General features: G+C 39.6%; 1 protein-coding gene across 1 annotated transcript in view; it reads right to left on the minus strand.

Moving 5' to 3' along the window:
• Positions 1–19,706, minus strand: part of adipor2 (adiponectin receptor 2) — a 48,950-nt gene extending 29,244 nt beyond the window's left edge. Inside the window, exon 1 of the mRNA XM_074698584.1 lies at positions 19,588–19,706. The gene's annotated coding sequence lies outside the window, so the exon portion shown is untranslated. The remainder of the gene's footprint in view (positions 1–19,587) is intronic.
• Positions 19,707–24,159: the final 4,453 nt, after the last annotated feature.

Genomic DNA, 24,159 nt, shown 5'->3' on the forward strand with positions numbered 1-24,159 from the left:
GCTTGAGATTCCCAAAACATTAACTCAGGTCCTGCTCACCCTGTCAAGATTCTGATCCTCTTTCACAACCTGATCATTATTCACTTCCTTATCTTTGAAGGCATTTTAAATCTGAGGTGTTATAAAAATTCAAGCATACCTAGAAAAAGTTTGGCGTGTCCGGTTAAGAGCAAACGAAAGACCACAGATTGAAAAGCTGCAACACTTCGAAACAAACCCTGAAATACTGACATGACATATCATCCCTACAGCCTTAACTTTGGTCCAGTTAAAACAGGCCTTCTCCTGAAGTCCTTGGTGGCGCTTCCTCAAGGATACACGCGTGTGTATCTGACCTTTTCATATCTGCATGTTTGGAACAGCATCTTGTTTTCAAACACTCACGCGACCTAGGCCGTTAATGGTCCATAAATGATGAGGACTACAGCTGCATGTTCGAATCAGCATGTCTTACATTGCTGAGATCAGTTTTCCGTGTGTGAGTGTGTTACTATCTCTAACACACACACATACTCACACACACACACAGCACTCCAGAGGGGCCCTGAGCACTGGAGCGCCTCATTTAAACCAGCTTCCACTAACATACATTAGGGGATTGAATACTCAAGGGGGAAGAGGTACCTGAGCATGTCGTTGTAAACATATACACACACACACACACTCTACACACACACACACTCTACACACACACACACACACACTACACACACACACACACATCGTTTTTCATAGTAAGCATATAGGGGACAAAAGAGCTTAATGCATCTGAGAGAGGTGAATGAATCATCCTTCAAAAATACCTCTGAGGTCAATTTATGTTTTATTTAATAAAAACTGCTTCAATGAAAAAGCTCTCACAACTTGCGCTACTAAAAGTCAGAAGTTACAAAAGAGAAGTAGAAAGTACAAAGTTTCCGATAATCTTAACTCATTATGATCAATATTATTTAACTTTTTGCCCTATTTTTGCCCTTTTTGCTAGGCGCCACCCTGTTGGCTATGGCAGCTCTCTCTTCTTTGTCTGTATCTTGCAATCTTTTCATCTCTTTTTTGCAATCTTTGTATTTGGAGTGGATCATAACTTTGTATGGCTCATTTGTTGGTCATGGACACCAAACTTTTTGTGTCTTCAGTGTTATTTTTACTACTTTTCTCCTGTGTTTGTCTGGAGATCCTACATGTAACCATGGCTGCGTTGTTTACATGTGAACTCAGCTGTTAGCAGACTGTAGCATGTTAATGCTAACACGTGCAAGGCCGGATGTTTCTCCACAAGGTGAGGAGAAGGAGGTGAGGACGACATGCTGGTTCTCAGGTGTGAGCTAAGAAGTGACAACATGGACCTGTCCTTCCATCCATTGTTATTGGGAACGTAAGATCTATCTCCAATTAGATGGACAAGCTAGCCGTGCTGACCCAGCAACAGAGGGAATACCAGAGAACAGAGTAGCATCACACTATTCACAGACATGGCTAACGGGGCTAACATCAGAGACTGAACAGACTGCTGAAGAAGCTCAGTCCTGGACCCTGTGGAGGTGGAGGCTGGCTGAACTGGACAATGATGGACAAGCTGTCATCATCTATTTTCTTATGGACCTTTTTACACTTTCTATACACTTTCTTACTTTTGTTTTCTTGATTGCTTCTGTGACTTCAATTTCATTGTACTTGTTACATTGACAATAAAGTTCTATTCTATTTTTATTCTACATAAGGGCATGGCTGACTTGACTCACCAATGGTCACCATGTAGCTGTCTGTAAAGAAGCTAAAGCGCTGCCTCTTTATAGAATAGAATAAAAGAGGATAACTTCATCCCAAACTGGGAAAATGTGGTGTTACAACAGCAATTTTTATCAGAGCTAGTAGAACAATTAGTACTTCAACTATAACAAGGGTTGTAAGAGATATACACCAAGATTTGACCTAACATAGCTACTGGTTTTGAAATAAGAAGTCAAATACAACATTGACTCAACTTAAACATGTTGGCTAAATGAAATGTGCAAACAGTTGCTTCATTTAAAAGGTGATGCTTGTAAAATAAAACAGAAGGTGTCCTCAACAAAAGTAGAGCCAAACCAGGTTTGGTTCAGCTTAGTTTAGGCGACAGTGTTCAAAACTCTGTCAGAGACAAATGAGTGACATCACAGATACTACATCCATGTATAAAACAATCTATCGTCAAGCAGAAGATTAAATTTGAGGGCGGGGTTGGAGGCTGCTAGATGACACCATTAATATGTTTACTGGTATGTATTTCTATATGTCTGTTCTCTAGAAGGCATTTTCCAAAGTATCAGTGTTATTTTTGTTTGGCTGGTCTAGCTACACAGTGTGACGACAACCCACACAACTGTCTGTGGTACCACACCCTGTGTATCTACAGGAAATGCTTACTCATTGGAGAACTTGTGATTGTGAGACTAAAAAAATCTTTAATGTAACAGTATAAGAAAATTATTTCTGTAGGTTTACATGCATCTTTTCACCAGCTCTGCATAATTTTGTGTACATATTTTCTTCATCCAAGCTACAAGTGTTCCAGAGAAGAAACCTCTTTACACCAAGATGCCAAAAAACCCAGGGATCCAAAGGGCAAAGAAACAAATAGACAAGAAGTTTTCGACAAGATAACAAAGAAAATCATTGAGAGAGCCACGGGAAAAATACAGTTTTATAACCCGATGGCATCGACCAGCAGACAGTAGAGCTTTTCCTCGCTGTGAAGATTAGAAAGAAGAGCGTCTGAGCTGAACTGAGACGACTGGCCTGTGGGCACGAGCCCTAATCGAAATCAAACACTTCTACTCCCAGAGATTGTCCGATCAATCTCCCCGCTTTCCCTCCCTCCTCTTTCTCCCCAATCGACTATTTTTGAAACTCCTATCGACGCTCTTCTTTGAGTAACTGCACCCTCATCTTCCATCATGATGGCAAGTGAGATTTCAGGCTGGTTTCATATTAACTCGGGAATAAGAGGAATGAGCTACTTCTGATGTTTTTGAAGGATTTTTTTTGCAGCTGGAGTCGATTCCTCAGAGCACAGTCTCGTGGCCTGATTGTCGCACAAGAACAAACATTTCTCCTGACAGCTGAAACGGCCAAGAAGTTTTGTTCTGAGCCGGGCTGATAAGAGTCTGTCACCGAGAAGAAGTGAAATCCATCCATCTGACTAGATTATGTTGTCTTTTCATAGTTCAACGTCTGGTCAGTCATGTGACTTATCGATCGTCAAAGATATGTGGGAGACATAAGTTTCTGAACATCCTATTTAGATTCACTGTCATCTCCTCTGCTACAGCCAATTATCTACAAGAGCAGAAAACATTACGCACAAACATACTCATGTCTTCGAGCCCAGACAGCAACAGAAGAAGAGAGTGAAGAGAACAGCCTGACCCCACACTGAGATAAAATGGCATCATTATGACGGACGTTACATGAGATAGAGAGGGAAACAAGGAGAAAGAACCTGATTCATACATGCAAGCCACACAGGGCTTCTCAGGGTCTGAGCCAACCCCGGTTTGGAGTTTGAGTTCTAGGAGAACAGCCGGCACATTATGAGCGTCAACAACAGGATGTACAATGACTCAAAGACGTTTCGTGCTGGGGAACACAGTGATCAGGGGTTTCTTGGCACATAAGAGCCTTGAAAATGTCAGTCTCCTTCCATCTATTACCGTCTTTGTGTGATGTTACTTTTCCTTAAAAACTAAACCTTAACGTGATACTTTATGGAACAAGTTGGGTCCTATCACAAGGTTTAGGGCAGAAATTACCCCTACAGCAGTGTTTTTGTGCAGCAGAAGCCCAGAGCGCTCGCACCAAACACCCCCTCACTGCTCCTCTGCCGGTTTCCTCTGCACTCAGACAGGGCCATTTTTTACTTGACCAAAAACACAAATTAACGGACTCCCACCGAAAAAATCTGATATTGGTCTGCATTCACGCTTTATTTAGAGAATTTTCAGCGTGTTACTTTCACACAAAAACACCGCTAAATAAGGCTCTAGTTCTCATAGTGTCTCTTCGTCCTGGCAGACTACCTGTGTTTGTTTATATCTGGCACGCCACGTGCGCGGACTGATACACTAAGCGGCGAGCGCCTCATAGCCAGCTGTGGCTCTGCAGCGGAGGTAGCGCCGTTTTACGACACGATGAGAACTAGAGCCTTATTTAGTGGTGTTTTTGTGTGAAAGTAACGCGCTGAAAATTCTCTAAATAAAGCCTGAATGCAGAGCAATATCAGATTTTTTCGGTGGGAGTCCGTTTATTTGTGTTTTTGGTCAAGTAAAAATTGGCCCCGTCTGAGTGCAGAGGAAACCTGCAGAGGAGCAGGGAGGGGGCCTTTGGTGCGTGCGCTCTGGGCTTCTGCTGCACAAAACACTGCTGTAGGGGTAATTTCTGCCCTAAACCTTGTGATAGGACCCAACTTGTTCCATCCCGGAGTATCACTTTAACTTGGAATAAAGATCGAGGTAAAACTGTATTTTTTCCATGTCATACATTTTATAATTTCTATGATCATGTAATGGTATAACCATAGCAAGGTTCAATCAACACCTGCCAACATAAAAAAACCCAAATCCACAATAAAACTTCAAATGAATCATCATGATTAGATGTCTGATAGCTTCTTTAAAAATCTTGTTTATGCCAGTAAAAAATTTAAAGAATATCCTTCAAAGGCATTTTGGAGAAATGTAAAATCAGTTTTTTACATAACATGAATCAGAATCATGCAATACGAAATGTACTCAGAGCTAAAAAAGTTAATATTTTGTGATAAACTTTATGATAACATAATTTAAATCTCATTTCTTTCAGATCAGGGAAATAATATTTCAAAAATAATCAAAATTTTGGATTTGTACCTTCTTATTTTGAATAGTTGTGTCAGAATTGTGTTTTTTAAGTAATTCCATTTTCTTTTTTTGTAGTTTTGCCTTTTTTATTTTATGATGATGCCTTCTTATCTTTAAAGGGGCCTCCTTATCCCAGTATTGACTTCCTTTGTAATGTCCTTATATATCTCATGATTTAAAAATTTTCTTTGTTTCACTTCTTTCAATGTAAAAATTATTAACAAACAGCATTTTTTTTTACTTTTTAATCATCAAAACTAAGTTTATTTTTTTCTTTAGCTTCCATATTTCTTTATATGAAATCATCAAACTAACATTTCAAAACATAGTGTCAATAAAGAGTCAATGGCAGAATAAGGTGTTTGGCATGAGCACATTTTTTATGAGCACAAACCCACATACTTACCCCTGCTGTTCATCCCACAAATACATGTTCCTTACAAATGTGGCACCATTTGAAAGAGAAATAAACATGAATAAGATTTAGTGCCAGAAACATTGTTACAACAAATAAAAAAAAATCTGACTTCTTTACTTTTTGAGGTGGATTTATTGAATTCTCTTTCGTCGGCACCATAAGTCGTGGTTACCTCATAACAAGCCAGGTATGTAAGTGAATTCTGACTGTAGCACTACCCAAAAACTACTTAGATTACTTCCATTTAAAGTTTTTCTGCAGCAAAACTTTCATCTGTTAATGATAGCAGACATATGTAAGATTGTAATTGCTGAAATGTTTAACATTTGAGTCAAAGCTGCTCAGTGAAGGAGTGACGTCAGAAGGTTTAGAGAATTGTTTTCAGTCTTTGCTGATGTGCCCTTGAGTCACACTGACTAATCAAACCTATTTTCAACCTTTGAATGAGCGGATAAAACAATATTGATGCCAGCAGAAAGCCAACCCTCTTTCTCCAGTTATTGGATGACTCTGTTAATTCTCAATATTTTTCCTCTTGACATAAAAATCCAGCCCTGGAGCAACAATAGGAAAGCCATCAATAAGCATTATTGTTCTTTAACTATGGGTGCTATAGAGCTTTAAATATTGATCAAATTGATTTGACCCAGAGGTCAATTTCACTAATTCAGTTTGAGAGTGAACCCACTGCACTGTGTATGTTGGCAGCTTTTTGAGACCTTTGTAACTTTGTCATGACTCAAGGGACATTACTGATCTGAAAATATCGATGTCAATAATGTGACCCTGCAGCCTGGTGAAAATGTGTCTTCAAGTTGGAGGTTATGTACTTAAGACTCACCAAAACAAGGACAAAGAAAGGATATGTGTTAAACACCTCTACGTTTGGGAATGATTCAGCTCTGACTTTTGTTTCTAAAGATTTTTTTAATACAACATTAAGTACTCTCTACGTCACGCCACATACCGTCTGATCAGCGAGTCCAAGGCTATCTACGCCTCAAAAGGCAGAAGACAGGGTGAGGTTGAGTCACTGTGTTACAGTCTGTACTTACAGGTGTTTCTCACAGTACCTGCAGGTTTGTGGCATTTGAAAGCTGCTGTTATCCTCACGGCTGGTAATTGTTTCCGCAGGATCAAACCTGTGACCTTCATTTCAAAGAATAACCTCTCTCACCTCTACCGTCACATCATAGATTTTGAGTGTGTCCTGAGGGGGTTGATGAAACTCAGGGTCAATATGAAGCCAACAAAAATGTAAAATTTTATCGAACGAGTGGTAAATTGTGAGGGGGTAGTTTGAGGGAACATTTAATGTTTGGACAGAACCAAAGTCTGTCAGTCTTTATGCTAAACTATGCTAATCAGCCTCTGACTGTAGCGTAATTCTTCAAAGATGGATGAAAGTAGCGCCGTTGGATTTTTTTCAGGATGTTTGGATAAACTAAAAGTTAGACCCTGTAAAGGCGTAACAAACCAGATGCAACACGGTAACAAGTTTTTGGTGCCTGTAAGACCACATTTTGCAACAGACTGGATGTTTTTGTCTACTTCTAGACTTAATGCTAAGCTAGGCTGAGAAATTTCTAGCTGTTGCTTAATGTTGCCAAGATAGATTCAGGTATATGTAATGTGATATACATCTTTTAAACCAACTATAGGCAGCAAAATTAAAAAGTGCAACTCCTAATTCCTGCGGACCTTTAAAATATATATATATATATATATATATATATATATATATATATATATATATATATATATATATATATATATATATATATATATATATATATATATATATATATATAATGTAAATGACAATTTGTATATTATAAAACCATTGCCCATCCCTACAATAGATGCCAACAGTATCGTGCTAACATACCCTGCACAAGGTCATCTATCCAGATCCACAAGGGCACTATCTTTCTATTCGTCTAGCTTTCACTTCCCCCCATCCACACATCCACACACACATCCACACACACATGCACAAGCAGAAGACAGCTGACTTCACTCCAAAGTAATGATTGTCACTGCAGAGCCGTAAGGAGTCTGCTCCAAGACTCAGTCCTGTCAATGCTTAGACAAACCCAACAGGACTTCAGCAAGAACAAAATAAACAAAACGGCAGGACAGAAAATAATTTATGAAATCTAAAAAAGAAACGTCAATGGGAAGTGATTTGCTTTCCAGTTTTCTCCACTCTTGAGGGACTGAGGGAGAGGTGACTGCTGGCAGAGGCTGTAAAAAGCAGAAGAAAAAAGATGCTGAAGTACCCGCTTCTGGTTCTTTAACTGGGAACTGGGGATGCACACTGGGCTGAGGGGACCATCCATCATGAGTGTGACTGTACTATCAAATCCACGCTGGGTTTAAATCATGTGTAATGGAGGAGGGAGACTGGTAGGGGAGCTAAATAACACCGAGTGCTGCCTGAGTATGAGGTAAATACACTGGGTTTGGGAGCCAAGGGAGAAGATAGGAGTTTTATGAGGAAGTTAACAGCACGTGAAGGCAGCAGACAGAAGTGGGTGAAAGCTTTATTCCTGTTCATAAAGCAGGAAGGCGATGGTACAAGAAAAAGAACAAGGTCTGACTGACTAAACCCGCTCTGCAGCATCGTCTGGATGTGTGAGCAGCAAACACACACGAATACTGCACGGGGGTTCAGATGTTTGAGAGCTGACGTTAAGTCATAGGCCATGAGTGACGAAAACGCTCTGTTTGCCTCAGCAAATATGGGACAAAGGTCAGACAGTTCAGCATTGTGTAACAGCCTCTTCAAGGAAATAAATCTATGACTTTTTAACACATGCCGACAAGATGAAGGATTCTCTTCAAAATATTCAGCTGGAGTTTCTTTAAAATATAAAAACAAGGGTAAAAAGGAGAGGCTTGGTGAGCAGCTGCAGACTTTTGCTTGGATATGTAGCCCAAAACACCCTCTCTAATTTCAAAGGACGAGCTTATGAATCTGAAAAAGCATACAATTCTCAAGGCTTCTGGTTGATAGCTGACCTGCTAACTCAAACACGGCTTCCAAGCAAATAAAAAGCATGAATAAACCACAGAGAGAAAGTCTCCAGTTGAAGTCATGGTTGACAAGACGGATTCAGCATGGACACCAAGGCTGTGTTCACACAGGCACTACACTCCAGATCAGCTCTGTGAAATTTCTGAGAGGGCTGCATGTGTGAACCCAGTCGTCACCACAGATAAGTGAGAGCAGGTGAGGAGGCATTTATAGCATGCAGCCCATGCAGCTAACCAACACATAATGAAGCTGCTTCAGGCTCTTTCTTGTATCAGAATCTGCTTTGCATGGAAGTCTTTGCATTTAAAGATGGCCGCCAGAGTTCCCTTTAGAGCTGCAGCTATCGAATAATTCAGTATTGGAGTATTCTACTGAAAATCCCATCAATTAATCGAGTAATCAAATAAAATACATTTTTGTTTAGTTAAAGAGCAGTTATTTTTCAAATGAAATTTTTTCTCTTTAAGAAATAGAATTTTCTGATACAGCATGTCAATAAGAGCACTTGCTTTGGTAGCTCCAGAATTTGTAAACACACTTTGACACATTTTTTGTGCCTTGTACATCTCATCAAATGTTGCAGACCCAAATGGCACCCGTTTCGTAGATTGACCCATTAGTCTCCAAACTCCAGAAAAGAAGCTAGATTTGTTGCTAGCTGCTATTTTCTATAAGAGGTAGCTTGAGGGGTCTGAAAACTCTCTTAATATGGCCTCAGCTCTATTTGAAATACCACTCTTTGATCTTTTTAAAAATTAAATGATTCCTCGAGGCAGAGAAAATTACTCTAGTAATTTTTGTAATCGAGTACCTCGAATCATTCGAGGAATCGTTTCAGCTCTAGTTCCCTTTAAACCTGATTAATTCTTGCGTTGTAAGTAGTGAGCAACATGGTTGTGACCACAACAAACATATACGTTGTTGTTTCTGTGTTGCTCCAACAGACTGTTTAATACATAAATGTAGTGTCCATGACATCACCTGTTTGTTTCTAACAGGAAATTTTGAAGCCTATTGTCAACAGAGGCCTGCTGGCTTTGTTCAAGTTAGGATAAGGTATAGAGGTGGGCCTTTAGCCTCTTTCAGCTACAGGGTGCTAGCCAGACAGACAAGCCAGTCATGTCAGCCATGTTGTTAATGAATAACTTCAAAATGAACAAACCATGGGAATGTGGTTTCTGGTGTTTCGAATAACTGCAGTTTTTGACACTTCAACAGGCCTTGTGTTTTTAGACCAGAGGCTGATGCTTGGTCAGATCACCTGTTTCTGGTCCTGATAGTTTTCTGCTTGCTTCTTCACAGGACACTACAAACATTTTAGGAACGTATGTTAAACAAAAGAGAACAAATGTTGTTTGAATGTTTTTTACTAAATCAAATGGAAAGGAGATCTCGAAGGAGATGAAATGTACTGCAATACCAGAAATGTTTTTCTCACTACACTGCCTCCTGAGACTTCCTGTGAGGCCTGTGGAGAATGCTTTGCGGACAGTAAACACCTGACATTTTTTCAGGGGCAGGATGTCCTGAAATTTTTCAGAAACTTTTAGAAGCACATGTTGAAATGGCTCCAGAACTGGCCTTGATTTTCCATTTCACCATTTCGCTCTACAGGATTTCCCCAATACCAGTCTGACCAGTTCTGAGAAACAATCTTTTAAATTTAGGAATGGAAAAATCCAACCAAAATTCAGGTCATTGGGGTTTAAACACACTCTGTTGTCTGACACTGCAGTTAAATTAAAGAGGCTGAGGCTATTTACTACACGTCAATGTTTAGGACAAAATGTTCACCCCACTTCGCAGCAGTGTTACAGTATTTCAGTGAAACCTGCTCAGTCCAGGCTCCAAGCTTCTCTGCTGTGAATGAAAGTGTCTGACAAGCAGAGCGACTTTTCCCTACAACATGTGCTCACTGTCTGAATCACTCTGCCAGATATGGCCTGTGGCCTGTCACCTGCTTTTTTATTACACTTCCTTACAGAATCACACACACACACACACACACACACACACACACACACACACACACACACACACACACACACACACACACACACACACACACACACACACACACACACACACACACACACACACACACACACACACACACACACACATACTCCATGGAAGAAGTTACTAAACAAACTGTGTGTCAGATAGGGGGGCAGTACTAGCACATTTTTCTGCTCTTTCCAGTTACTCACACATTTGCACCACATGTTGAAATATTTCATCAGAAGCCAACGGTTGTAACGATATCTCAAACCTCGATAGACCTTATTAGTTGTAGTTAACATCACTCAATTAAACCAGACTCAATTAAATACTCTACTGGCTACGTTTTTTGAACCTTCAGAGGCAGCAGATCGTCTGGTATCAAAAACATAAACATCTTTGTTTTCAAGGTGGATAATTCAGACATGTGCTGCATCCAGTGAATGCTGAATCAAAACCAGTCAAACATGTAAAAAAATACATAAAAATCTGCACTAGTGGTCAAGATCAAAACTTTGCTTGTGCTAGATAACGGGGATTCCCTGATCCGATACAATGATCGATATCGGGGCCCTACATGGCTACTTTTGGAAGACTGTATACCATGGGATTTCGTTACATGATCGAGACTGATCCAGTTTTCATGTATTTTCAGCACCGTCACACTTTACGGCAACTGTAAATCAAACCATGTTGCACACATGTCAGCTGTGTGGGACTACTTTTCTTTGGAAAGCAATGATAGTAAAATAGCGTCCTGTAAAATTTGTAAAGTGAGTGTTCCTCAAGGAAGGGCTCACTCTAATACAACAAATATGATTCGTCATTTACAACAGAATCACCCAATGGAGTACGGGATTTATCAGAGAAAAGCATGGGTATCGACAAAACATATCATGAAAAAATTGGATCGGATCGGAAGTAAAAAAAAATCTGAAGTGTGAATCTTTCTTTTATGCTGTAAGCAAAGTTTGCTAGCAAATAGATAATGGTTTATTTCCACTATGTGTATCATAAGAATTTACTTGGAGTCTTGTTTTTTTGTCACATTCTCTGAGTTTTCTTCTTATAGCTCTGATTTTGGTCTCCTCCAGTTTGAAATGCCTGACACTTAGGCCTGAACCATACGTATATGGATATATTCCTAAACGCACATTTTTCTGTCCAATTGGGCCTCTCAACCACACAAACATTTCACCCACATAAATGGAGATTTTTAAAAATGGATAAAAAAGTGAAGAAATAAAAAAATATCCGTTGAGTGGATTCGTGTAGCGGTGTTAAACGGAGCTGGTGTTGACTGCGCATGCTCATAACGTTCTTCTTCTATGGTTTTCACATTTTGCTAACCTGCCACTTATCAGCCAGGCATGGCATTGCAGGCTTCAGAGGCGATCATTTTCAGTTTGGCCTCTTCGTATGGACAGAGATATTTCTGTGGTGTGGACGGAGATTTTTTTTTTAGACGAGGACAAAGATATCCGATCAAAAAAATATCCATATACGTGTGATTCAGGCTTTAAGTTGCTTAATACTTCACCTTGGCTGTTTCCACACTACACTGTACCACACTACCAGTCCACTCCAAAGATTTCTACTTGAGGTTTTTGGTGAAGCAATGAGTGAATGCAGAGAGTTAACATCAGGAACTCCAGCTCTAACAAGTGAGAGGTGGTGGTACTGTTTGAGATGTGTGACTGGTGTGATTTTGATTAACGCTGTTTCTGTTTCTTCTCACTCATCTTGACACTGTGATGCCTTGTTACACTAAGTTCTTGCCTCCTTGGCTCCTTTTTTGCACTAATACACTGCTGTGAAGATATGATTACAGCTGTTAACAGTAGGCCCATGTGTCTGACAGAGGCCTTTTACTTTTCTGTGAACTTTTAACAGATGAGGTATTTGGGACATATCAAAAGTCACCTGTGACAGTTTGCCAGCCATGTTTACCGAGTGTTACTGAAGCACTGAGACAGCTAACACTGGAATACAACTGGAGCATGACCTTGGTGTTTCAGGAAGGATGGCAGAGTGTGTGAAACAGGTTTTACGTGTATCTCAGTTTAGAATCAGTCAAACAGGTTCAGTTATCTGCATCTTCGTTTTACCTCATCCAGTTTTTCATGTTAACAAGAGATTTCCCACCCTGATACTCTAAGAAATCAAGTGAAAAGCAGTGTTTCCTGCATGGACACTCTTGTCATGAAACTGGCTTTTACAGTATAATCCGAAGAAGCCACGTCGACTATCTTGTCAAACCAAAGGTCAGTCAATGCTCGGTGAGATAACCACGACTTCCAGGGACAACATGTTTTGTACATTGCTCTTTAAACAACACGGTAGACTCAACTGTCTCATGACCTGCCGACTTGTCTGCCACTCCTTTCACTATCAGTGTTAGTCAGACATACGATCTATACGTGTATAAAAGCCAGGATCAGAGTGGGATGCTTGTTGTAATGAGTATTGGGTTAGTCTGTTTTCTTTTGTTGAAGTGTCAATAGTGAAACTCTTGGGTTTGCTAAGTCAGGTAGAGAGAAAGTAATCCTGATGTCAATACCAGGTTTTCCTTTGTGTATAAACGGAACAAAGCTATTAAGGTGAAGAAAATGAGCCTCTGACTTTTACTTTTTAGAGAGATTGATTGCAGTATGAGTTGACTTTTGTACTCCCTGCTCAATACCAAATTTGGCGGGGGGAAAGCTCTTTACTTACAGAGGGGGTATCATACTTTCCTGTGTTTTCAACATGGATGTGAGGTAGGCCTGTCACGATAACAAATTTTGCTTGACAATAATTTTCCAAAATATTATTGCCGATAAACAATATTATTGTCAATATCATTTTGATTTTTTTTCCCATTTTTTCATTGATGTAATTATGATAAATGGGATAATAAAGTGAGTACACCATATCAAAAGCAAGAAACTTTAATTTTTTAAGAGTATTTAACTGTAATTAAAAGGTCAGGATCTTTTAAATAAAATAAATTAAACAAAAGGCTCCGCTGCACCTCCCTCTTCTTTTTCTTCGTCGCCACTATTTTCAAACAAATGCGACATATCAGCTCGTTGGTGTTCATGAGCTCACACTTTGTTCATTCTGATAAAAAACAAAATATTCCCACACTGGGACTGTGGCAGGCGGCTTAAGAACCATATCTTTCGTGCCATCACTCATATTAGCGTGTGTTTCCTCCTTACCCCTCAGGACGCTTGCTTCAGCTCTCTCTGTGTGTACGCGCAAGCAGCCCTGTGTTCACCCCAAAGATTGCATTTTTAACAGATGCTCACTCCGCTATAAATCCGCCCTAGAACCTATGCACCCGGATGTTAGGAAAGATAGACGTAGTGAGCCATCTTCTCATTCAGCCTCTTTGGTTGAAAGAGAGGAGGAAAACAAACATGCATGCACGTGTCAGTTTATGGAGGCTGGCAAACTTACCGAGGACGTTTTTACTAATCGTTCGGTTAATTGATTTATTGATTATCGCGACAGGCCTTATGTGAGGTAATAATACTGGATGTTCACACTAAATGTGTGCAGTTTTACAAACTGCGAAATGCCTGAATCTGTCTGGGAGCCTCAAAGACACATCTGGCTAAAATAACTGCAGTGTGAGAAAAACAGTAAGATTTTTGAGCTGTAAATCATGTTGAGCTACTACGAGGGGAACCAAGGGTATAATTTAAAGACAGAAAAAAAAGGACAGCACCCCTCTTTAAATCAATTGGTGCTAATAGCTCAATAAAACCCTTCCAGCTTGTTAATTTGTTAATATTGGTTATCTGATTTGGCTGAGAGTTGGCAGAGCTCTCACATTTCTTCCAAAAAACTGGATCAGTTTCTCTGGAGTACAACTCTTGATGTGGCGCTGCATTCACTGAGCGCTGTGTGCTCATGTGGCAGCGGGACGGTGAATAGGCCTCCCTTTGTATTTAGAGGCGCTTTACGGTGATGTAAACCTGCTGTTGAAGACCACATGACTGCTTTAGCTGTTCGCTGGAACTGTGTGGTGCTCCTGAGACCTGTACTTAGACCTAACCACACACATACACACACCCACCCTAACATGATATTAGTGAAAACCTTTGATTGTCTGCCTTCATGCAAGTCAGTGCAGAGAGCTGTGTTGTTAAAGTGTTTACGTTTGGGGGACTGCTTTGTATCAGTGTCATTTAAAACAAGTTTCTCTTGATTTTCTGCGACAAAACTCGATGCTTGTTTCCCTTTAACCACTAACTACAGCATCTGAAAAAAATATATAAAACAAGAGGAACAGCTTCATATTTTGTGATGAGGTTTGTGTGTAACAATACAGTAAGCCCTCATATCTAGGCTGTGTGTGTAAGAGTGTGTCCCCCAGTGATTGCTCAGGCCTGGTACAGCAGAGAGTTACTGATGTGTCTGCCAGCAGTCTTATGATGGAGAGACAAAAACAAAGAGCAGCAGTGTGAGGGGAAGAACACACACACTCACACTCAGGCTCTGTTCGCTCTCATTCATAGATAGCCACGTAGCAAAGGTGGAAGAAAAAAGTGCATACTCACATAATTCACTGTATAGAAAGCACAAATAAAAACTTTGTCCCTATAACGCTCTGTTAATGAAAAATACCATGACAGGTTTCACACCGTCGACATATGCTAGATGACATTCAGTTGTCCTTCTGCAGAGGAGATAGGCCAATTTGTCACAGTCAGCTGTTTGGACTGAAATGAAAGGACCACCTCACAACGTGTGTAACACACAGTCACACACACACACACACTTTAGTCCCCGTTTGACACTGTCCCTTTCTCTAACTCCCATAGCTTTAGAACTTCTCAGCCCCTTTCAGCTCAAAATTACATATTATTTACAAGAGTAGGCCTGTCAGGATAACAAATTTTGCTAGACGATTTTCCAAAATATTATTGCCGATAAACAATATTATTGTCAATATTATTTTGATTTTTTTTTCCATTTTTTCATTGATGTAATTATGATAAATGGGATAATAAAGTGAGCACACCATATCAAATTAAATTAAACAAAAAATATAATAAATTTAACAAACAAGAAAGAGAAAAAAATACAATGAAAATGAAATGGACTCTCTTTTAAAAAAAATGCATGTCAATGAAAATAATTAATACTAATCAAAAACAATAAAACATAAACCCTGTCTCTAAAGAAAAAACGAAACTCCAAAAAAAAAAAACAACAACAATAAAAACTATAGCCTCAATACAAGGGAGTTTCTACAGTTCCTGAATTGTTTGTAACATGTACTTTTTCCCAGTCAATCCGTACTGTCTGTCAAACATTTTTAACATTTCTGGCTTTCAACCGTATTGAAGGGCTGCATTTCTTTGGCAATGTAGCTGTCTTTGAGCGCCCATCATTTGGCGCTTTTATTTCTATTTACTTTGCCGACCAAAAGCCTCAGTAAGAGCGGATTGTCAAAGAACAAGGCTCCGCTGCACCTCCCCTTCTTCTTCTTCGTCGCCACTATTTTCAAACAAATGTGACATATCAGCTCGTTGGTGTTCATGAGCTCACACTATGTTCATTCTGATAAAAAAAACAAAATATTCCCACACTGGGACTGTGGCAGGCGGCTTAAGAACTGTATCTTTCGTGCCATCACTCATATTAGCGTGTGTTTCCTCCTTATCCCTCAGGACGCTCGCTTCAGCTCCCTCCGTGTGTACGCCCGAGCAGCCCTGTCTTCACCCCAAAGATTGCATTTTTAACAGATGCTCACTCCGCTATAAATCCGCCCTAGAACCTATGCACCCCGATGTTAGGAAAGATAGACGTAGTGAGCCATCTTCTCATTCAGCCTCTTTGGTTGAAAGAGAGGAGGAAAACAAACATGCATGCACGTGTCAGTTTGTCAAGGCTGGCAAACTTACTTATTATTATTTATTGTTCGGTTGATTGATTCATTGATTATCGTCACAGGCCTATACAAGAGTATTCCTGGGAAAGTTAAGTGATTTCATTGAAAATAGAAGAAGCTAAAATGTCAATAAATTAATAAAAAGATGGCCCAGTTCAGCTCCCACAATACAAACTTTCCTCACAGACACATTGCCATCAGATCCATGTGCAAAAGCAGAAAAATCCACATAAAACATTCATGTAACAGACTGGCACTGCCTGCTAGCTTCACGAAGTTATCAACTCCTCACAGTTTGTGGGTGGTGAAGGCTGAAAAAATCAATCTGCTGGGTTTGTTTTCTCTGTGAAGAAACCCCTGACTTTTTTTTTCTACAAGAGCGAGGAATCCCTGATCCTTAAACAGCTTAAACTGTTTAAGTTAGTCTATAAACGTGCCAAGGTTTGCTCAGAGAGGCTGTGTTTTTGTCTCTGAACATAAAGCCGACACAGACCACAACAAGGTCAATGCGCTGCTGGCTCCGCTGGTGAGACCATGCAAATGCAGTGGTTTTCAAGCCTTGGGTGGTGATCTGAAGGTGGGTCACATGTGGATAAAAATAACCCCCCTAAATGCTCCAATGAAAAGGAAACCTAAAGCTACTTACTATATTGAGACACTCCAGCTTTCTGTTTCAGTGCCATGAAGCTGTGAGGCTGTCAAATTGCCAAAATGCAAGTTTGGAATTTAAATTGGTGGATTTATTTACATTTTTACTGCGATGGCGGTATGAGAAGAGCAGTTTGACAGGAATTAAATCCCACACACAAACACCTCATGTCTGTTGATATACTCACGTATTTACAGCTCATATTAAAATGTACAGGTATGTGCAAACGCTGCAGGAGCTGGCAAACTTCCTCAAACACACAGGAGCAAACATTTCCAGCTCAGTGTTTGGGGTGCTGAAGGCGCCCTGCTCCTATAGACAAAGTCATTAACTATTGACAGGATTATTTAGCGTAGCGTTGTTATGTGGCCACATATTCAATAAGGCAGTGAAATTTAAGAGAAAGGCGCTTTGTTCTCTCCCGTTTTTAATGCGTGAGAGGGAAGAGAAGAAAACACAGAAGGACAAGTGGAGGATGATATAAAAGAAAAGCATGAGAGAGAGAAGCAGCTACTCTTTTCTTATGATCAATCAATTCTGCACTGACAGGCTCTCTACTATTCTCAGACGCTATGTTTAGCTGCCCTCCTGCCTGGCATGCTGTCAAAAAGTGACTTCATTATACATTAAAATCTCTGGAGAGCTGTACATCCAGTAAAAATAAATGACGTATTGCTCGATGGAGATGTCTAGGAGAATGAGCTGGGAGCTGAATTTGTTCTTAGTAGAACCACAAAGGGATATCTTGGAAGAGGAAGCAAGTGAAAATTTCCTGGTAAGATGAGTGTCAGATAAACGAACTTCTGTGTTGTGGGTATGAAGCTGTGGTCTGTGTAAGACTTTTTTTTCCTGCAGGTTGTAAGTGATGCACAGATCTGCTTTGCATCCCTACAGTATGTGGGCTTTGTTACATGGGAGCAAAAAATTGCACAGGAATACTGACACCGTGAATCCCTTACAGGTCAGACTGCAAAAGACATAAACTAAACATGAGCTCCGCTTCATGAAATATCCACGGACTAATCACAATAGAGCTGAAACGATTCCTCGAATGATTCAAGGTACTCGATTACAAATATTACTTGAGTAAATTTCGCCGCCTCGAGGAATCGTTTGATTTTAAAAAAGATCAAAGAGTGGTATTTTAAATAGAACTGAGGCCATATTAAGAGAGTTTTCAGACCCCTCAAGCTACCTCTTATACAAAATAGCAACTAGCAACAAATCTAGCTTCTTTTCTGGAGTTTGGAGACTAATGGGTCATTCTACGAAACGGGTGCCATTTGGGTCCGCAACATTTGATGAGATGTACAAGGCACAAAAAATGTGTCAAAGTGTGTTTACAAATTTTGGAGCTACCAAAGCAAGTGCTCTTATTGACATGCTGTATCAGAAAATTCTATTTCTTAAAGAGAAAAATTTTCATTTGAAAAATAACTGCTCTTTAACTAAACAAAAATGTATTTTATCCGATTACTCGATTAATCAATGGGATTTTCAGTAGAATACTCGAATACTAAAATATTCAATAGCTGCAGCCTTAAATCACAAGCAAAGGGACAACTGGGAGTCTTTTTGTACATGAAGTTTGGGTTCAAGACAAATGGCCTATCAGCTACCCTGCCTTTAAAATATTTATGAAATGACCTCATGCCTTGTGGAAAACAGAGGATGCAATCCTGTATGTGCATGGCTAAAAAAGAAATGTCAAGAAGCCAATAACATCTTACAGGATAAGCAGCCTTTGTATTTGCAGAAAGCATTCAGTTCAGTTAAAGAAGCTTTTAAATAAAATTATGAAGTTATAATTATAACTTAGTAGCACGAGCATGCATTATGTCTCCATAAAACAACAGTGAAAACAGTCAATTTTTTTTCATAAAAGTGCATCTGCATCTTCTATTAAAGTTGCAGAAGCAGTTTTGTCTTGTTTTTTAAAGTTCAAACATACCATTTATGTGTTTGGAAATAAAAAGAAAGCAAACTAGTCACGACAGGAGCAGCAATCGAGCCTTAAAAAAGCTGCAGCTTGCATTTCATAATGTGGTAATAAACTTTTAAATATTAATATTTCAAGAAGTCAAAAAAAATAGAAGCCACAAAGACGAAAACAACAAAGCTCAAGACTGGCAAACACAGAGGAGTCAAAGCAACACTGGCGAGGAAGCAAGACAAAGAAACCCCAAAACTCCAGCCTGACAGCGATAATTCCTCAACGCTTACTACAAGACTTACAGAGGAGCCTTTTATTCTTCTATTACTAAAATGTTTTGATAGTTTTTTGATCCAAGATGTTTTTGCCAAAGGCAAAATAAGAAGCACACTGCAGCCCATCATCCAGGCTCTGATGATGGGTTTGTTTACACCGAGCTAGCGAGCGGGGCTCTCCGCTAACAACAGCAGCTACACTCGAAAAAAAGCCAAATAACTATTAAAAATGGCTTTCGTTTCTTTTGACAGCTTACTGCATTAATGTATCTGCCTTCAAATGCCTCATAAAGAGAGTAGTCCTGTGCTTTGTGACTGGCTAGCAGATTATGCTCCTCTGTTGTTTTGACAGACTGAATTAGCTGGATAGCAAAGCTGCTAGCTGGCAGGTTACATTCACAGAAGAGCTAACAGCTAAGAAAGTCCTGGGTGAATTCAACAGTATGACACAAAGCAAAGGAACAATGTAAACGTTGAACGGTGGATGTTCTGGGGAGTATGACTCACCTGGTCTAAGTGTGTGAAGAGGAATCAGCCCTCAGGGTAGTGTGACACAGTTGACACAGAGTTGTAGTCGCTGCTGAGTCCCCTTCCACTCTGAGCGTTTTCTGTCTGACGCTTCACCAGACTGCACTCGGCGACGTCAGCCACGTGACACTGCTCGCATGAGCGCTAGATAGCCAATCAGAGCACGGAACAAGAAAATAGCGACCAATCAGCGGAGACAAGGAACAGAAAAGAAGGTTGTAGTTTCAGCAACTTTTTTGTAGTTTTTAAGTCGTTTAATCAATTTTGCTGTCAAAAGAGCGTTGAATTAGTGAATCCAGCTGAACTAAAGAGCTGAAAGAAATATAAACATAGGATTATGAAAATGGTGAGTGTGATAGGCTATTCTGAAATGTTTTTAAGTCCTAAAGAAAGAGGTGCTCAAAAAAACGTGTCAAGCAGACAGCTGCCATGTGGAGGGTCAGCACCTTTTCTGACTTTTAGATGAGTTTAAATTACATCAAATTGTGTATCTTTATCTAAAAAGGGGGAGAGACACTCTTTAAGCTGTTACATACATCTAAGAGTCTACAAGTGCTGATTAGTTCATCAGTTTCTCAGTGAAACACACCCTATCTTAGTGATTTAGAGGAAGTCACCTTCAATGATAAAACGCCCAAAATGTTCTCAGGCAGCTCGTTTCATCCCAAAAACCTTCAGTTATTCGTTTTTTCTAATTAAGAGCAACTGCAGCAGCAGATCCTGACATACAAGAAATAGTTTAAGCAAAGAATCTCGGTTTCATATGTTTATCAAAACTGTTAATTTCCAGCTTTGGCTGCTGGATCTATTTTTTTCCAGCATTATTACATACCATGTGTTAGGAATGCAGTGCCTTTAAAATAAGATATTTTTCTGCTGCTTGAAAAGGCCTAATGGGATAATCCATTATTTACTCTTGTTGGGAGGCCAGAAATCTCCATCACATGCGATGAGCAACTGTCCAATACAAGCTAAACCAGTGCAGATGGCGTGATAATGCAACTCCACCCCTACATCTCAGCTGGGAGCATGCAGTGACTCTACGCTGAGAATCACCCCATCACTGGATCACCTGCTCCTCTGTGGCCTCTATGCTCCCCTTTGCCTGGGGTGTGCATGAACACTCACATAAACACACCCCACTGTGCTCCAACTGTGGTTAACTCTTATTGCATGATTGTGCAAATGGATTTATTGTGATGCAAGTCTGTGGCAGCAGGGTGTGTTGTTACATTCAGCACAGTTAGGAACAGTTTTCTGGTCAGGTTGATCAGGTTCTGAGGCTAAGAGTTAACAAGTTTAACAACTTTGTCAACAGATACCTTTTGTTTTAAAGAAAGAGGCCTAGGATGCAAATTCTGTGACTTCAAGAATGTTGAAAACCTTCATGGTTTTGCTTTGCCAATTCTTACGACATAGTTTTGTTCTTTGGCCCTCTCTTTTTGTTATCTTCCGTGGCAACTAGTTCACATAATCATATCTTATCTCTATGATAAGATCTATGATATCAATAAATGTGCAGCTGCATTTTCTTTGCAATAAAAGCGTAATTTAACAACCACAGTGCATGTTTGTTTATAGAGGGAAATCAGCAGAACAAGATAAGTTTTAAACCTGTTATGTAATTAATATATAAATAAATCACGTATCGCCATAAAAAGAATCACGCTTAGAAACAAGAGTGAGCAACCATACTTTGACGTTAACTTGGCTGTAACTTTTCTCAAATTGAACAGGCGCTTGCAATTATTCTTTTTCTAGGCAATATCTTACCCAATTTTGATAACTGTGGTTTCTACAGAGATCATTTTGTACCAGCTGTGGTTATCGACCTGGCTGAAGGTTTGTTAGGCTGACGTAAAATCTGCCTGTCTGTCAGACAAAGTCCTCTCTCTTGATTCTCAATGTAAACAATGTTTTTTTTAGACTTGGGGCCAAATGGACATGATGACGACACATGGAGGGATCTGAACCTTGTCTGGTACTGATAGTGATGTTGCTTCTGTTGGCAAAAGCACACGACTTGGAGGAGTTAGTGAAGTAACATTACATAAAATTGTCTCATGTTTCAATAGTTTTCTCAACAAAATGAAAAAAGTAAAAGTGAAGTTTGAGACCTGTGTTATGTTAGCTGATGACCTGATGGTTAATGAAGGGAGTCCTACATTTCCACAGCCCACCCAGGATGCACTGCAGGTGGTGGAGTGTTTGCATAACCCCGATTTCTGATTGCACCATGCTCTCATTTCTAATCCAGCATCTTAATGTTGCTTTGTCCCTCTTTTTTCTGAGTGTATGTGGAAACTTTTGGGTGAGCCCCTCCTTAGATAACACATCCTTTTAGATAATCTTTCACTGCCGTACCAATCGGGGCAACACGACAGAGCTGGTGCTTTAGAAGTGTGATGATTACTTAAGACTTGGCTAGACTGAGTCAAAGATTATGACCGCATTTCTAACCCTGGATGATCTTTTAACTGAGAAAAAACTCAAGAATTATGTCTAATGCTACTAAATATGTACTGCTGTATTGGAGTACAGTCCAAACAATATCCAATCTGGTTTAAACAAAGAAGATCACAAAAGTATTTAAACTCTATCTTTTGCAAATTACAGAATGTATCTGTGAGTTGTGGTGAATTGTTGGAAGAAATGAAGTGTTGTGTTTGTGTTGCTCCGCATCCACTGTCTTCACAAGTCCCAACAGGTGGACCACACCTGTATTAAAAAGGTGAACTCCTTCCACCTATAAAAAATAACAAATTAAAAAAATCTCTCGATCATTGATAGTTCAGAGTTTCGGTGTAGGTCTTGCCATGCAGATACAGTTTGGTGACATTCAAGGCGAAACAGGCTTGAGCGTCACTCACATGAGCCAAAGCGTGATCCGAACATCTTGATCTAATAAAATCACATACTCGCACAAACACAAACAGGGTGTGACAAAGGAGAGGGTTATATAATTCTTCAGACTCAGCACACCTCATTCCCTTAATCACAGGTCATGGAAAGATGGATCACAGTATTATCTAGAGTTCAGATCAGCAGAACACCATGTAATTGATTTTTTTATAGGCATTGTGTAAGCCAGTGCAGCACTCATATTAAAATGTATACTGCATAAAACTCCCTGTTGTTTACGTTTTCAATCAGTATTCAGCTAAGACTCCATCCTGTCTGGGTGCAGTGAACTTTCATGAAATGACTTTGCCTACTTTACAGTCATTATAACTTTTAATAAAGCTTTTTTCAAGGCCACTGCCCTGACTTTCAAACGCAGGACAAAATGTAAGTTTGGTAGATATGTCTCTGTTTTAACAATGCTTCTTGACAGTAAATCTTATGCCATTGTTAAAGCATGTCTATTTCCCTTTTAAATGGTGACACAGGAAGGAGCATGCATTTAGGATGTGCAGGGAAGCTGAGTTTGTGGGTTCAAAAACTGGCCAAAACTTCTCTGCCAATACCAAACAGCTTTTTCTGCTATTGCTACTGACTCTTGTTTCGAGCTTCTGATACACCCAGGTACGGTGGACAATAGGTGTCAGCCGGTTCACAAATGCAAACACCACAACGTGAATGCAAAAGACACAACACAACGGAAGTATAGGCATAATGGAAGTTTGAGGACAGTTTTCCTAATGGACACAGAAAAGTTGTTAAAGTAAGTAAATTATTGTTTTTTTTTTGCAACTTAAGCTATGATAAATATAGCTCTAATACAGGAGTGGCCAACCAGTCAGAGACCAAGAGCCACAAAAATTACCATGGTACGACAAAGAGCCACATCACACACAGGGTCTTACTAACACACTTCCTCTCACATATAAACAAAACAACATAAAATGAAAATCAATACATTTCGAATTTTCAAAGCGAAATTTACTGTGTTTGTGTGTTTAAATTTGTATAAGAGAAGAGAAACTGAAACTTAAGTATCAATCCCAACTGATCCCAATGTTGGCATATATATATATATATATATATATATATATATATATATATATATATATATATATATATATATATATATATATATATATATATATATATATATATAAATATATATATATAGTCGACTGATCGGCACACCACCACTCATAACTATATATATTTATTTATGAATGGATTGAAGAGCCATACACCGAAAGGCAAAAAGCCACATGCGGCTCGCGAACCACAAGCTGGCCACCCCTGCTCTAATGCTATCATAAATAAAGAAATATAAGTACTATGAAGGATACCACAAGGTGACACCCCTACAAAGCTTTATTTATCATAGATGAAGTTAATCATTTACTTACTTTTACAGCTTTTCAGTGTCTGTTTGGATAAGTAACCTCTGTTGTGGCTATACTTCTGGTACCTTGTCACTTTTGCATTTGTGTTGTAGCTTTTGCAAATCGTCTGCCACCCACTGGCCACCGTACCCAGGTACCGACAGTCAGGTGTGTGATTTACATCAGAGTCAATAGCAATGGCAGAATAAGCTGTTTAGCGTTGACAAAGTAGATTTGGCAAATTTTCATGAAGCAACCCCATACTTAACTC

The sequence above is a fragment of the Halichoeres trimaculatus genome, unplaced genomic scaffold, assembly GCF_033239565.1.
Source record: "Halichoeres trimaculatus isolate MK-OKI-2021-1 unplaced genomic scaffold, fHalTri1.1 fHalTri1_scaffold_21, whole genome shotgun sequence".
Lineage (NCBI taxonomy): Eukaryota > Metazoa > Chordata > Actinopteri > Labriformes > Labridae > Halichoeres > Halichoeres trimaculatus.